Source organism: Bos mutus, chromosome 11 (genome assembly GCF_027580195.1).
Source record: "Bos mutus isolate GX-2022 chromosome 11, NWIPB_WYAK_1.1, whole genome shotgun sequence".
Lineage (NCBI taxonomy): Eukaryota > Metazoa > Chordata > Mammalia > Artiodactyla > Bovidae > Bos > Bos mutus.
The window spans coordinates 10,060,001-10,074,263 of NC_091627.1; the positions used below are offsets into that span (position 1 = coordinate 10,060,001).

Genomic DNA, 14,263 nt, shown 5'->3' on the forward strand with positions numbered 1-14,263 from the left:
TATCTACACGTAGTCTATGCTCCACAAATGAGTCAGTGAATGAATATAAACAAATTCCGTATGCAGACACAGGCACACAGCTGTAGCCAGGCGGCCTTTTCGTAGGGGAATGCACTGCACGAGGCCTGGCACTCTGCAGGTGCTCCATCACTATCTGTGGAAAGAATGGGTGACTATTTGGGGTGGGGGGTTCCAGTGATGCTGCCAGATGGGTCACTGTTTGCCAGGTAAAACGAGGATGCCACCCACACCAGGCCTGCACAGACCATGGCCTTTGCCACCCACACAACCTGCCCTCTTGCAACCAACTGAACCTCAGCAAGTTCAACCAGATCCCCACCTGGCACTCTCAGAGGTGCCCATCAGCATCGGGGTGGCCCTTAGAGACGGAGGGGGGCACCCTTCCAGAGGAGTTGGGATCAATGGGAAGAGTGAATTAGCTATGGTGAGTGATTAATCGGGAAATAATCAGGTTATACCCATCACAAAAATGTCTGCACATCAGACAGAGAATCGGCTTTACAGGAAGACAGGGGAAGCTTTGTGATTTGTATTGTGGTGGGAGCGGGGTCCCTGGGGCGAGTAACCAAACCCCACCCCTGCCTCTTAGCAGCTGTGTCTGGTGATATTAATAGGAGCAGCCTCATGGGGTTGCTGGAGGATATGGGGAGACCACGCATGGAAAATCCTCAACACTCCATAAACCTCAGCTCTTAAAACAGTCATTAAGACACCTTGCCCCTAGGACCTGATCCTGAGGTCCCAGTGGCTGTGGCGACCACTCTGCTGAGCACCCTGCCCCCATCACCAACACCACCACCTTCCCTAGGCCCTGAATGTGAGCCTGGTAGGTACAATTGTTCCCATTTAACAGAGAGAGGACCGAGGCTCAAAGTCCTACAGGGATGGAGGCCCTGGAATCCGGAGCCATCAGTAGAACAATGGGAGGGACCAAGGGACTATTCCCATCGAGTCTGGTTTAGAACCATCTCAAGTCACGGTTGGTCTGGACAGAGGTCAGCCCAAAGCCGAGAGGGTCAAAGTGTGAGGTTGGACCAGGTGCAGGGGTGAGACTTGAAGGTCCAGGCTCCTTAGGAGGTCAGCCTCATTTTTGAGCACAGCTCAGAGGTTAGGGGGACCAGGTAGGGTCTGGACGGCATTGAGAAGAGAGGGAAGAACAGCCATCCCATACAGAGCCCTTATGCTGGGCAATGTTCAGCACTAACAGGCTTACAAACCAGATCTCCCTGGATTCTGGCCCCAGCCCAGGGGAAGGGGATCTGAGGACACTGAGGCTCTGAGAATTGATGTCACCTGTCCCCATCACATGGTGCATATGCAGGAAGCAGCGCTGGGTTTTGAACCCAGATCTGAGGGACCACAGGACTTTTGCCTTTGCTATTACAGGACCCTGGTGATGCAGAGGCCAGTGTCAGGCAGGTCTGACTCAAAGCACACACTCCAGAAATTACTTTCACGTGACTTTGGACATGCCAGTTTCCTGGTCTGAAGGTCCAGGTGGACTTCCTGGGTTCGGCAGTCCTCACATGAGAAGGCTGATGTGGAAACACCAAACATCAAAAGTCAAACACGCCTTAGGTACGCAGGAAACATCCTTTGTCATCACCATCCTTTCTTTCCTTTTACCTCCAACCAGTACAAGCTGGGGGCGGCTCCAGGTTCCAGTTCTAGTGGTAGGGGAACGGAGGCAGGCAGCAGTTACTGCATGAGGCAGGGTCCCCCCACAGGGTTAAGTGGGGGCTGGGAGTTGGGGGGCCAGCCGAGTTATGCCTCCTCCTCCCTCCTCAGGCTTCCCAGGTGGCACAGTGGTAAAGAGTCTGCCTGCCAATGCAGGAGACCTAGGAGACACGAGTTCAATCCCTAGGTCAGGAAGATCTCCTGGAGTAGGAAACAGCAACCCACTCTAGTATTCTTGCCTGGAAATTTCCTCTGTAGCCTACCACAGGAGCCTGGTGGGCTACAGTACATGGAGTCACAAAGAGTCGGACACGACTGAGTGATTGAGCACCCTCCTTCTCCCCCAGTCACCTGCTCACCCTTATCCGAGACCACTTCTCAGATTCTTCCTCCTGCCTCCTCAGTGTCTGGCCCCAGGCTGGACACTAGGACAGACGAGAATCAGATGCAGACCCCCACCTGAAGGAAGCCCCAGACTGGTGGGAGAGGCATGCCAGACCTGGATCATTCTAACCCAGACTGGCCAGCGCTCCAGAGGAGAACCAGGTGTCCTCCTGGACACAGGGTGGGCTTCATCCCTGCCGACGGCCCTCAGGGGTGGGAGGGATATGCACGCAGGCTCAAATCCCAGCCCCTCAACTTACCAGCAGTGTCACCTGAGTCAGGGCAGTTCCTTCGCCTCTCTATGTCTCATCTTCCTCCTGGAAAAATGAGGAAGGCATCAGTATCTCCTCGTGGGTAAGAGCATTCAGCCAGCTGACACCAGCCCACACCAGGCTCGGTCCTGCTCCCAGGGGCAGGGGTGACCACGATTTGGATTGTTCTGACCCGCTGCACAAAGAGGGCACCGAGGGCTGCAGGAGCACGGTGACTGCCCAAGCCCACCCAGCTCCTGGTGACCCAGCTGGCTCTGAGCCTGGGCCCCCAACTGCAAGCTGCCTGAGGACAGGGGCCTGCCTGTCTTCCTATTGTTGAACCCCGTATACCCAGCCCAGGCCTTGCAGAGGGACACGAAGAGAAAGGAAATCGAGCAGGGTCATCAAGGATCTCCCCATGGAGGAAAGGATGGGGAGGTCATTCCAGACAGAGGGGACAGCACGGCCAAGGCAGGGAGTTGGGAAGGAAATCACTGTGCTCAGAAAGCTGGTGCGAAGTCACTTCAGTCCCCGTGGACTGCAGCCCGCCAGGCTCCTCTGTCCATGGGATTCTCTAGGCAAGAATACTGGAGTGTGTTGCCATGCCCTCCTCCAAGGGATCTTCCCAAAGTTCAGAAAGCTAGAGGCACCCAGTGTTCCTGGGTAGGAATGAGAGGCGGGCGACAGAGTCTGGGGCAGTGGTGTGCTGGTAAAGCTTAAGAACAGGCTCTCTTTCACAATTGGGATGAAAGGAGAGAGACCCTGAGTGGTGCTAAGTCACTTCAGTTGTGTCCAACTCTTTGCGACCCCATGGTCTGTAGCCCACCAGGCTCTGGGACAGCCTGTTGATGGGATTCTCCAGGCAAGAATACTGGAGTGGGTTGCCATTTCCTTCTCCAGGGCATCTTTCTGACCCAGGGATCGAACTCGGGTCTCTCATGTCTCCTGCATTGGCAGACAGGTTCTTTACCACTGGCGCCACCCAGGAGGCCCTCTGAGTGGTTCCATTTGCCAATTTACATGGTATAAATTCTCCCACCATGGTTGATTTCAAGCTACCAGTGTGACATCAACAAGCTCCCAAAACTGAAAATGTAACAGCCAGTGATTGTGCGCCAGTCTGAGCAGAGGAGCCTGGGGGAGGGCGGGGCTGCCCCCTGGACCATGCGGGCAGCTCATGCCTGGCACTGATGCCTCTGTGCGTCTCCGTGGGGCAACAGACCAACAGTTCATGGGCAGAGGCAGGTCCGACAAGGTGGTTCCATGTCCAAGTCTAGTGACATCTCCATCTGTGCTCCCCTCCTCATCTCCATTAAGGGCAGAAGTAGGATGATGGCTATCAGAGGGAAGCCAGAGCCCTGTTCAGGACCCCTCTCCACCCACTGTCCCCCAGCCCAGCTGGGAAGCCATGGGGCCCAGCACAGGGTGGGGTGGCAGGGTCACCTTGGGGAGAGTTATTGGGGCCTGGGTGGAAGCGGGGAGATATTATGCACTGAAGGCCACAGCCAAGGACACTAATCTGAACAGACAAGGAATCAATGGGAATTTCTATTTAGGGAGGAAATCAATAGGAATTTCAAGGTAGGAAAAAGGGGAATTACCTTTAATTGGAGTTCTCGTCCAATTGGGTCTCTGGTGAGGCCAGGGCTCACCAGGCCTCTGAGGGACAGCCAGACCAGACCCCCACCCTGCCATGGCCCCGCCTGGTGTACCTCCCACCAGTAACAGACTCCTCCTGTGGCCTCTGGTTAGGAGGCTGGGTTGAGTAAGCAGAGGCCTCTGGAATCAGGCAGTGAGACCACCGTTTCCTCCTCTGTTGGGTGGGGACAGTGGGGCAATTACCTCATCAGTGGGGGGCAAATTTTAGGTGTGTGAGGTACAGACAGGTTAAGCAATTTACCCAAGATCACACAGCTTGGAAACAGGAGCTGGGATTTGAACCCCAGCCAACCCAGCACCAGAAGCTAGGCTCCAACCACTGCACTCTGTTGCTTCATAGGACGCGATCAGTCTTACTAGATGAGTCCTAGATAGTCCGGGTCCCATCAGGTGGTGGGGGGTGACTGACTGGGGTCTGGAAGCCTGCCTGGGAGAGGGCAGGGTAGGTGCAAGCCACGTGGGAGGGCCCTGAGACAGGCTGTCCCCACACTGCCTCCCCAAAGGTGAGCACATACAGACATCCCCTGGGGCTACATCCCCATAAGCAAAGGGACACTCTTGGGAGGAGGTCTGGGACCACCCAGGTCCTCAGTAGACCCCACCAGAGGGCAGATCTGGCTGCTGGACGGTGCCTGGAAAAGAAGCTGCAGTGGAATCAGGGAGTCCACCCCTCATGCAAAGCTGGAGGCCATCTTGGGGGTGAGCCTGGGCTGGGGTCAGAGCAAGAGAATTCCCCTGAGCCAAGGGCCTACTATGTGCCAGGCCCTTTTCTAGGGGCTTTTCTGGGTCTCACTAGGTCCTCCCACACACCCTGTGGGAAAGTAGGGACTGTCTGTCACATCAGAAGCAGAGCTGAGGGAGCAAGAGAGAGGAGGGCCAGCCCCGTCCCACCCAAAGGGAGCGCTTCAGTAGTGTCTGATTCTTTGCAATCCTATGGACTGTAGCCTGCCAGACTCCTCTGTCCATGGGATTCTCAGGCCAGCCCCCTCAAAGTGGGATCTCTTCCACGTTCTTAAGGCAATGCATTGGTCTGAGGACTGCTCAGACTTTGATTTAAGGAAAAAAAAAAAAAGACTTGAAGTTAGTGGGCGAAGGAGCAATTGACAAGGTGGGAGAGAGGAGGGAGGAGTCTGGGGGGATGGCCCCTTGGTGTGTTCACTGCTTTCACCCCCCCATGGAGACCCTCACTGGCCCTGCTGTTTAGAAAACAAAAGCTGGGGAGAAGAGGGGAGGGGCAGAAGAGAGGAACAGAGAGTGCTCAAAAACCGAGTCAGATTCAGAGCCGAATCTGGCCCCCATGGAGACCTGGAGTGCTGGGCAGGGAAGCTGAGGTTGAGTTGTAAGGGCTGAGCCAGGCAGGGGCAGATACCTAATGCTTGGGAAGTCCCCCAACCCCCACTTCCCTTCTATTCCAGCCCAAACCTGCAGGGGGCGCCAAGGACACAGGGCACTGGATGGGGTGGACTTCTACATCCGCCCCTTACTCAGTCAAGGGGCTTGGCCCCTCTGGCCTCAGGTTCCTTGTCTGCACAGAGTGTCGTAAAGATTGGAAAAAACACAGATTGTAAGGGGCTGTCCCTGAGGAAGTGCCAAGGGACATTTGCTGACAGAGGTCCCTGGACAGATGGACAGAGAGATGAGCATGGCTGAGTGGAAGGACCATGTCCTGTCCTGACCAGCCAGCCTGGCAGAAGGTCCCCAGAGAGACGCTGGCACTCCACCCAGGCGGCGGGGTGCGTAGTCTGAGCGTAGGCCCTGCCACCGTCTGCCCTCCTCCACCCCTCACATTCCTCTCCATTCTTGAAGACAAGCAGCACAGCCTCTGCTCACCCCCCAGCTCAGGCGCACTGCACCCCAGTTCATTTTGGGGAGCAGAGGCCCAAATGCAAACGAACCTCGGCTGAGGGACCAAGCGGGGAGTACCCTGAGGACCTAAGCTATCAACACTTTACTGGGGCCCTGGCTCTGGGCACCAGGCTCACTCATTCTTCTCCTCAAATCTCAGGACAATCCACAGATGTGGATTCTAATCGCTGCATCATGGAAGAGGAAACAGGCCCAGGACAAGAACTGGCTTGTCCAAGACCCCACGGGCCCTGGGTCTGTCTGATTCTGCACCCATGACGCCCCAGCTGGGCAGGGAGGGCTTGGGGTCTGTGTCCAGCGCTCCTGCACCCCAGAATGTGGGGCGTGGGCCTCTTTGTCCCCCTCTTCCGTACCCTCACCCTAACCTGCCGGGTCTCAGGGCAGAGCTGAGGCCTGTTCCTGCCCCGTGTCGGGTCAGCTGGGCTCAGCTGGAGTTGCAGGTTATTGGAGGCTGCCACGGCCCTGTTCATCTCATTAAGTCCAGGAGCGGGGTCAGCAGCTTTTACAGGCCCCATAAAGCATCACTCACGGCCACTTCCACACACAGCTCACCCTGGCACCCTGTCCCTCCCCAGGCCAGGGAGGACGAGATTCTTCTCAGAGCAGCTAATCTCCCAGACTCATAAACTCACCAGAAATACCATGGGGGTCTGTGCCCCGAAAGATAATTACAGGGTGACACCTCTGGCCTGGAAGTTGGTGCAGAGGGAGTACAGTCCACTCGACAGAGGCTTCAGGCTTGTCTGTCCTCCCTGGCAGGCCCTGTTCTAATGAGCACTTTGAACCGATTATCTCATTAAGGCCTCAAAACAGTCCTATCGGGCAGGGGTCCCCAACCTCCGGGATCTAATGCCTGATGATCTGAGAGGGAACTGATGTAATAATAATAGAAATGAAGTGCACAATAACTGTAATGTGCTTGAAGCATCTTGAAATCACCCTTCTACACCCCTACCTGTGGAAAAACTCTGCCACAAAACTGGTCCCTGGGGTCAAAAATCTTGGGGACTGCTGCTATAGGGGAGATGGTATTATTAGCCCCATTTTACAGATGTGGAAACTGAGGCTGAGAGTGGTTGGTGAGGCATACTTGGCCAAGGTGGGGGAGGCAGAGCTGGAATTTGAACCCAGAGTCAAGTTCCCAAGGGGCTTGTTCTGACTGTGGCACCCCCTTTTCCTCCAGCCTGAGTGAGGAACCCCCAAATGCCCCAGCACCGCTGCTTGTGTGCATAAATGAGGTCACAGTAGCCACAGTACATGATTCTTGCTGGTTCCCCACCTCACCTGCATGTTGCAGTATTTCACCAACCCCCAGAGACACTCAAGTCTGTCTGGGCGTCCCCAGAGGGTGTCTCTGGTGGGCTCGGAAGCCTGTCCACTCAGGCCCCTCTCACTGGCCCCTGTATGGGTGTCCCCAGTGGCTATCGCCACCCAAGCAGGTCAAATTCTCTCCCTTCACATGTCTCTGATGCTCTGTTTCAGAGCAACCCCCTGGGGCTCTGAAGGGGCCACCCCATCCCTCACCCCAACCTCTTAGTCCAGGACCTCACCTCTGAGTACGGGAAATGTCCTGTCCCTTCGGCTGGGGCCGTGGTCCAGCCCTGGGTCTGTGGCCTGGCCGTTCTGGTCTGGGCTGACCAGCGGGATGAAGCTCCACGAGCCTGACTTGCCTCATCTGTAAATTGGAGTCAGTTGTGAAGAACAGGTGCAAGAAAGTTGCACGAACCCAAGTCTCGCGGTGCACAGGGCCTTGTGGCTCCTGCTCTCCAGGCCTCCCTGATCGCCCCTTCCCTGCACTAACTGCCTCCCTCCTTGCCAGCCCCTCCCACCCAGAACTCCTCCCCAAAAGGGGGTCCCCAGCCCCGCTCACCCCTCAGACCCTGCTCCATGAGTGGCACCCTGGGCCTTTTCTTAAGCCCCACAGCTGCCACTGCCCTGCCAGATATCTCCTACACCACCTACCTGCCCACCACTCAGTATACTCATCCCCCACTTCACCTCTCCCAGCCTGGGCTTGGGGGAGGTGAGGAAGAAGAGGAGGCCACTGCCTGGGACCTTAAGTTCTTAAAAACCAGGGTACCCCTGAGGTGGGGCTTCCCAGGTGGGCCTAGTGGTAAAGAACCTGCCTGCCGATGCAGAAGACGTAAGAAATGTAGGTTCGATCCCTGGGTCAGGAAGATCCCTGGAGGAGGGCATGGCAACCCACTCCAGTATTCTTGCCTGGAGAATCCCATGGACAGAGGAGTCTGGCAGACTACAGCCCATAAGGTCACACAGAGTCAGACACGAGCGAGATAACTTAGTATGCAGGTACCCCAGGGGTAGAGGGTGGGAGGAGAGAGGTGACCCTCCGCATTCTTCAGTGTGGAAAACTTGCTGGGCAGCAGTAGTTGACTGTTTGCCATACTGGAGCACGGGGGTGAAGGACAGGAACCACAGTGTTTCGAGAACTCAATTACGGTGGTGTGGCACGCACACCTGTCCTCTGGCCACACGTGTTCACGCACAGAGTCCTTGTGGTCCAGGTTTGCCCCACATTTTACTTCCTAATCTGCAATCTCAGGCACACCCGTTACCAGGGAAAACCTGACCCAGAACATCCTGAAAGTTCAGACTTTGCCCTTGTACCTCTGCCACGTGTGTGCTGACTTTCGTGTACACAGTCGAACAGTGACATACAAGACCACAAACAGGTGGTCATGGGGAGGCACAGGTCAAAGCACACATCCTCTTGTAGTCATGGACAGACACATACACTCACATGCAGGCACACACACACAATTCAGAGGCCTGCACACCTGTGAACTGCCGTGTACACACAATCCATGTACACACAATCCATGCACACACAGTGAACCCGGGCACACATGCACTTGCAAAGGAATATACACATCCATTCAGGAATTCACTCACATGCAGATTCAGAGGGCTGCTGGAAGCAGCACGCATGCGTGTGCAATCCTTGTGTGGGGATGCTGCTCACAGGGAGGAGCAGCCTGCCCCTCCCAGGTGAGTTATCCAGATGCTGCTATTCACCCTCATCCCCATGCCCTGGGGAGTCCTTCAGTTCAGGGCAGGGCCTTTGTGAGCCCATGGCAGTCCCTCAGGCTGTGTCTGGCAGATAAGTGGGGCACAAAGGAAGCGGCACCCCGCATCATGGCAACAGAGATTGCCCACGCCCAGCACTGTGCCTCCCCAGGGCTAGAATGAGCCCCAGCCCACCCCAGCAGCCATCCTTGTGCCCTTTCAGTGAGGACCCAGGAGATGGCCACCGCAGATGGCAGTGGGGTGATTTCCCAAACAGAAAGGAGGAAGAGGGGTGATGGGGAAAAGTGGCAGGAAAGGGGGAACAGGCGAGGGACCACCAGGGAGGGGCTGGTTCCATCTTTAGGAATAGGGCATCTCTGCCATTCCTAAGAAGTCCCTAAGGAACTGTGTAATATACTCATTCCTTGTCTCTGTTGTTCACTGTCTGTCACCATTTCTGTTTAGAACCTAGATCAAGGTAGCACATAGTAGGTGCTTAATCAATGTCTGTTGAATGAATGAATGCATGAATGTCCAGCTCTGAGCACTGTCCCCCACCCCTATCCAGCTACCACTTCTGGCTGGTAGTTAGTCTCCTCCCCAAACCTGGCAGAAAGATCTATCTCATGCCCTGACCACCGCCCACTGATGGTCTCATGGGGCTGCCCTCTGGAGGAGGACACAGGCTCTGGCTTGAAGAGAGGAGCCCCCCAACCAGGCAGTCCTTCCCCAGGGTCCTCCCAGGGCACACACGGTCCTGGGCAGTGGGTCCTCTCTCAGGGTGCAGTTATCGCCCAGGAACTGCCAGCTCCCAAATCCTGACCTCTTGCCACCTGCCACATGACCTTCAGCCATCCTTCAGGTCCTAATTCCCTTTCCCTTAAACCTGTTCCCTCACCCAGCAACCCTCACTGCCCTAACACCAGGAACAAGATAAGAATGTCTTTCCCCCTACTTTATTTAGCACTGTACTGGAAGTTCTAGCCAGAGCAGTCAGGCAAGAAAAAGGAATAAAAAGCGTCCATGTTGGAAAGAAAGAAAACTGTCTCATATGTAGATGAGAATGAGAAAATTCTTGCATATAGAAAAATGTCAAGAAATCCACACACACAAAAAACTATTAGGGTTAATAAAAAGTTAAGCAAGGTTGCAAGATATAAGATCAATATACAAATATCAACTGTATTTCTATATATTAGCAATGAACAAATAAAAAATGAAGTTAAGAAAATCCCATTTACAACAGAATCAAAAAGAGTTAAATACTAAGGAGTAAATTTAACAAAGGAAATGCAATACTCTGAAAACTATAAAATGTTTAAAGAAAGTAGATAAGATCTAGATAAAAGAAGAGATAGCCTATATTCATGGATGGGAAGGCAATATTTCAAAAATGGCAATATCTCCCAAATGATGTGCATGTTAAATGCAATCTTTAACAAACTCCCAGCTTCATTCTTGCATAATGGACAAGTTGATCCTGAAATTTGTATGGAAATGCAAGGGAACAAGAAGAGTCAAAACAAATTTGAAAGAGAGCAAAGTTGAAGGACTCACACTATCTGATCTCAACACTTACTACAAAGTAATAGGAATCAACACTGTATGGTACCTAGTGTGAGTTCTGACACACAATCGGTGGAATAGAACTGAGAGTCCAGAAACAAACCCTCAATCCTAAAGGAGATCAGTCCTGAATATTCACTGGAAGGACTGATGCTGAAGCTGAGGCTCCAATACCTTGGCCACCTGATGCAAAGAACTGACTCATTGGAAAAGACCCTGATGCTGGGAAAGACTGAAGCAGGAGGAGAAGGGGATGACAGAGGATGAGATGGTTGGATGGCATCACTGACTTTATGGATGTGAGTTTGAGCAAGCTCCTGGAGTTGGTGATGGACAGGGAAGGCTGGCGTGCTGCAGTCTGTGGGGTCGAAAAGAGTTGGATATGACTGAGCAACTGAACTGAGTTGAAACAAACTCTCATATTTAAGGTTAACTGGCATTTGACAATAGTACCAACACAATTCAATGGAAGAAGAATATTCTTTTCAAAAATAAATGGTGCTGAGAAAATGGAGATCCACATGTAAAAGAATGAAGGTAGGCCCTTATCTCACATCATATGCAAAAATTAATTCAAAATAGATCAAACACCATAAAAGTTAAAATTAAAACTCCTAAAATAAAAAGTGAAAGTCTCTCAGTTGTGTCCAGCTCTTTACAACCCCGTGGACTATAGCCCACCAGGCCCCTCTGTCCAGGGGGATTCTCCAGGCCCAAATACTGGAGTGGGTTGCCATGCCCTCTTCCAGGGGATCTTCCCAACCCAGGGATCGCACCCAGGCCTCCCACATTGAAGGTAGATTCTTTACCATCTGAACCACCAGGGAAGCCCCCTTAGAATGCTTAGAAGAAAAGCATTCATGCAAATCTTGGATCAGGCAATGGTTTGTTAGATACAACGTCGAAAGCACAGTAACCAAATGAAAAATAAATAAGGAGGACATCATATTTTGATGATAGCTTTGGAGAGGTGATTTCTGAGGAGTTTCTGTTCTAGGTACCATGGTCAACAGAATGTCACTAGCAACTTCCTGGAGCAGTGTGGTTAATGTCGATAGCTTTTCTCTCCATTAGTCAGAGCGATACAGTACCTGGAACATACTGTGGGAAAAGAGTCTGCTTGCTTCCTGGAATTACGGTGCTGGTTACACAGCCCTGGTGGTGGCTGTAGTGACCAGGAAGCTAGAACTAAAAATCAAATAAATAAGTAAATAAATAAATTTGGACTTCAAAATACACTGTGAAGAAAGGGAAAATCAGGAGTTCCCTGGTGGTCCAGTGGCTAAAACTCCATGCTCCCGATGCAGGGGGCCCAGGTTCAATCCCTGGTCAGGGTAGTAGATCCCACCTGCTGCAACTAAAGATCCCTCACCTGGCAACCAAGATTGAAGATCCCTGCACCGCCACTAAGACCCAACACAGCCAAATAAATATATGTCTGAAAAGAAAGGGAAGGGCAACCACAAAATGGGAAAAACATTTGCAAGCCATATATCGGATAAGGGTCTGGTATCCAGAAAGATAGAGGGCAGTAGGAGAAGGGGGCGAAAGAAGTTGGATGATACCACCAACCCAATGGACATGAGTTTGAGTGAACTCCAGGGGATAGTGAAGGACAGGGAAGCCTGGTGTGCTCCAGTCCATGGGGTCGCAAAGAGTCAGACACAACTGAGTAAGTGAACAGCAACAACAATCCAGAGTATATAAAGAACTCTTACAACTCAACCACACAAAGACAACCCACCTTTAAATTGGACCAAAAAAATATCTGAGTAGCCAGTATACAAATGGCCAATAAGCCTGTGAAAAAAAATGCTCAGCCTTACTAGCCATTGCTGCTGCTGCTGCTGCTGCTAAGTCGCTTCAGTCGTGTCTGACTCTGTGTGACCCCATAGACAGCAGCCCACCAGGCTCCTCCGCCCATGGGATTTTCCAGGCAAGAGTACTGGAGTGGGGTGCCATTGCCTTCTCCGTACTAGCCATTAGGGAAATGCAAATCAATGCCACAATAAAACGCAAGGTCACTCCCACATAGAGTACCATCAAAAAGACAGATAACAAGTGTTGGCAAAGATTTGGAAAAACTGGAGCCCTCATACTCTGCTGATGGGGATGCAAAATGGTGCAGCCACTTTGGGAAACAGAATGGCAGTTCTTCAAAAGGTTAAACACGGGATGACCATGTAACTCAGCAATTATACTCCTAAGTAGATACCCAGTAGAAATGAAAACATATGTCCACACAAAAATTTGTATATGAGTGTTCATAGCAGTGTTATTCATGATAACCAGAAAGTGGAAAGATCCAAATGTCCATCAAACTGATGAATGAATAAACAAAAGATGATATATCCAGTGATGGAGTATTACTCAACAATAAAGAGGAATGAAGTTCTGATACATGTGACAACACGGGTGAACCTTGAAAACATTAAATAGAGTGAAAGAACGCAGTTTCCGATGGCCACATGTTAGATGACTCCGTTTACATGAAGTGTCCACAATGGGCAATCCACGGAGACGGAAAGTAAGTTCATGGTTGTCAGCGGCTGAGAGGGATGGGGAGGGCTAATAGGCACAGAGTTTGTTTTTGAGGTGATGAAAATCTTTTAAAACTGATCGTGGTAATGGTTGTACAAGCCTTTGAATACACTCAAAACCACTGACTTTTATACTTCAAGTGGGGGGATTGTTTGGTTGCTGTTGTTCAGTGGCTAAGTCATGTGACTCCATGAACTGCAGCACACCAGGCTCCTCTGTCCTTCAGTATCTCCCAGAGTTTGCTGAAATTCATGTCCGTTGATTCGGTGCTGCTGTCTAACCATCTCATCTTCTGTTGCCCTCTTCTCCTGTTGCTTCAGTCTTTCCCAGCATCAGGGTCTTTTCCAATAAGTCGGCTCTTTTCATCAGGGTTGCAAAACTATTAGAGCTTCAGCTTCAGCATCAATCCTTCCAATGAATATTCAGGGTTGATTTCCTTTAGGATTGATGGTATGATCTCCTTACTGTCCAAGGGACTCTCAAGTCTTCTCCAGCACTACAATTCAAAAGTGCTCAGCCTTCTTTATGATCCAACTCCCACATCCATACATGATTACTGGAAAAACCATAGCTTTGACTATGCAGACCTTTGTTGGCGAAGTGATGGCTCTGCTTTTTAATATGCTGTCTAGATTTGTCATAGTTTTTCTTCCAAAGAGCAAGCAATGTCATGGGTGCACTCACTATCAGCAGTGATTTTGGAGCCCAAGAAAATAGTCTGTCACTGTTTCCATTTTTCCCCATCTATTTGCCATGAAGTGATGGGACTGGATGTCATGATCTTAGTTTTCTGAATGTTGAGTTTTAAGCCAGTTTTTTTCACTCTCATCTTTCATCTTCATCAAGAGGCGCTTAGTTCCTCTTCACTTTCTACCTTTAGAATGGTACCATCTGCATATCTGAGGTTATTGATATTTCTCCCAGCAGTCTTGATTCTGGCTTGTGATTCATCCAGCCTGGCATTTCACATGATGTACTCTGCACAGAAGTTAAATAGCAAGGTGACAATATACAGCCTTGACGTACTCCTTTCCAAATTTTGAACTAGTCCATTGTTCCATGTCCGGTTCTGTTTCTTCTTGAGTCACGTACAGGTTTCTCAGGAGACAGGTAAGGTGATCTGGTATTCCCATCTCTTTATGAATTTTCCACAGTTTGTTGTGATCCACATAGTCAAAGGCTTTAGTGTAGTCAATGAAGCAGTAGAAGATTATTTTCTGGAATCCCCTTGCTTTCTCTATGATCTAATAGGTGTTGGCAATTTGATCTCT

At 51.4% G+C, this 14,263-nt stretch overlaps 1 long non-coding RNA gene across 1 annotated transcript in view; it reads right to left on the bottom strand.

The window, feature by feature from the left end:
* LOC138989952 (uncharacterized) overlaps positions 1-7,491 on the bottom strand; it is a 20,676-nt gene extending 13,185 nt beyond the window's left edge. Inside the window, exons 1-2 of the long non-coding RNA XR_011466143.1 lie at positions 7,409-7,491; positions 2,343-2,399 (exon numbers count right to left, since the gene is read on the bottom strand). This is a non-coding gene — a long non-coding RNA (uncharacterized lncRNA). The remainder of the gene's footprint in view (positions 1-2,342; positions 2,400-7,408) is intronic.
* Between the last annotated feature and the right edge of the window lie 6,772 nt (positions 7,492-14,263).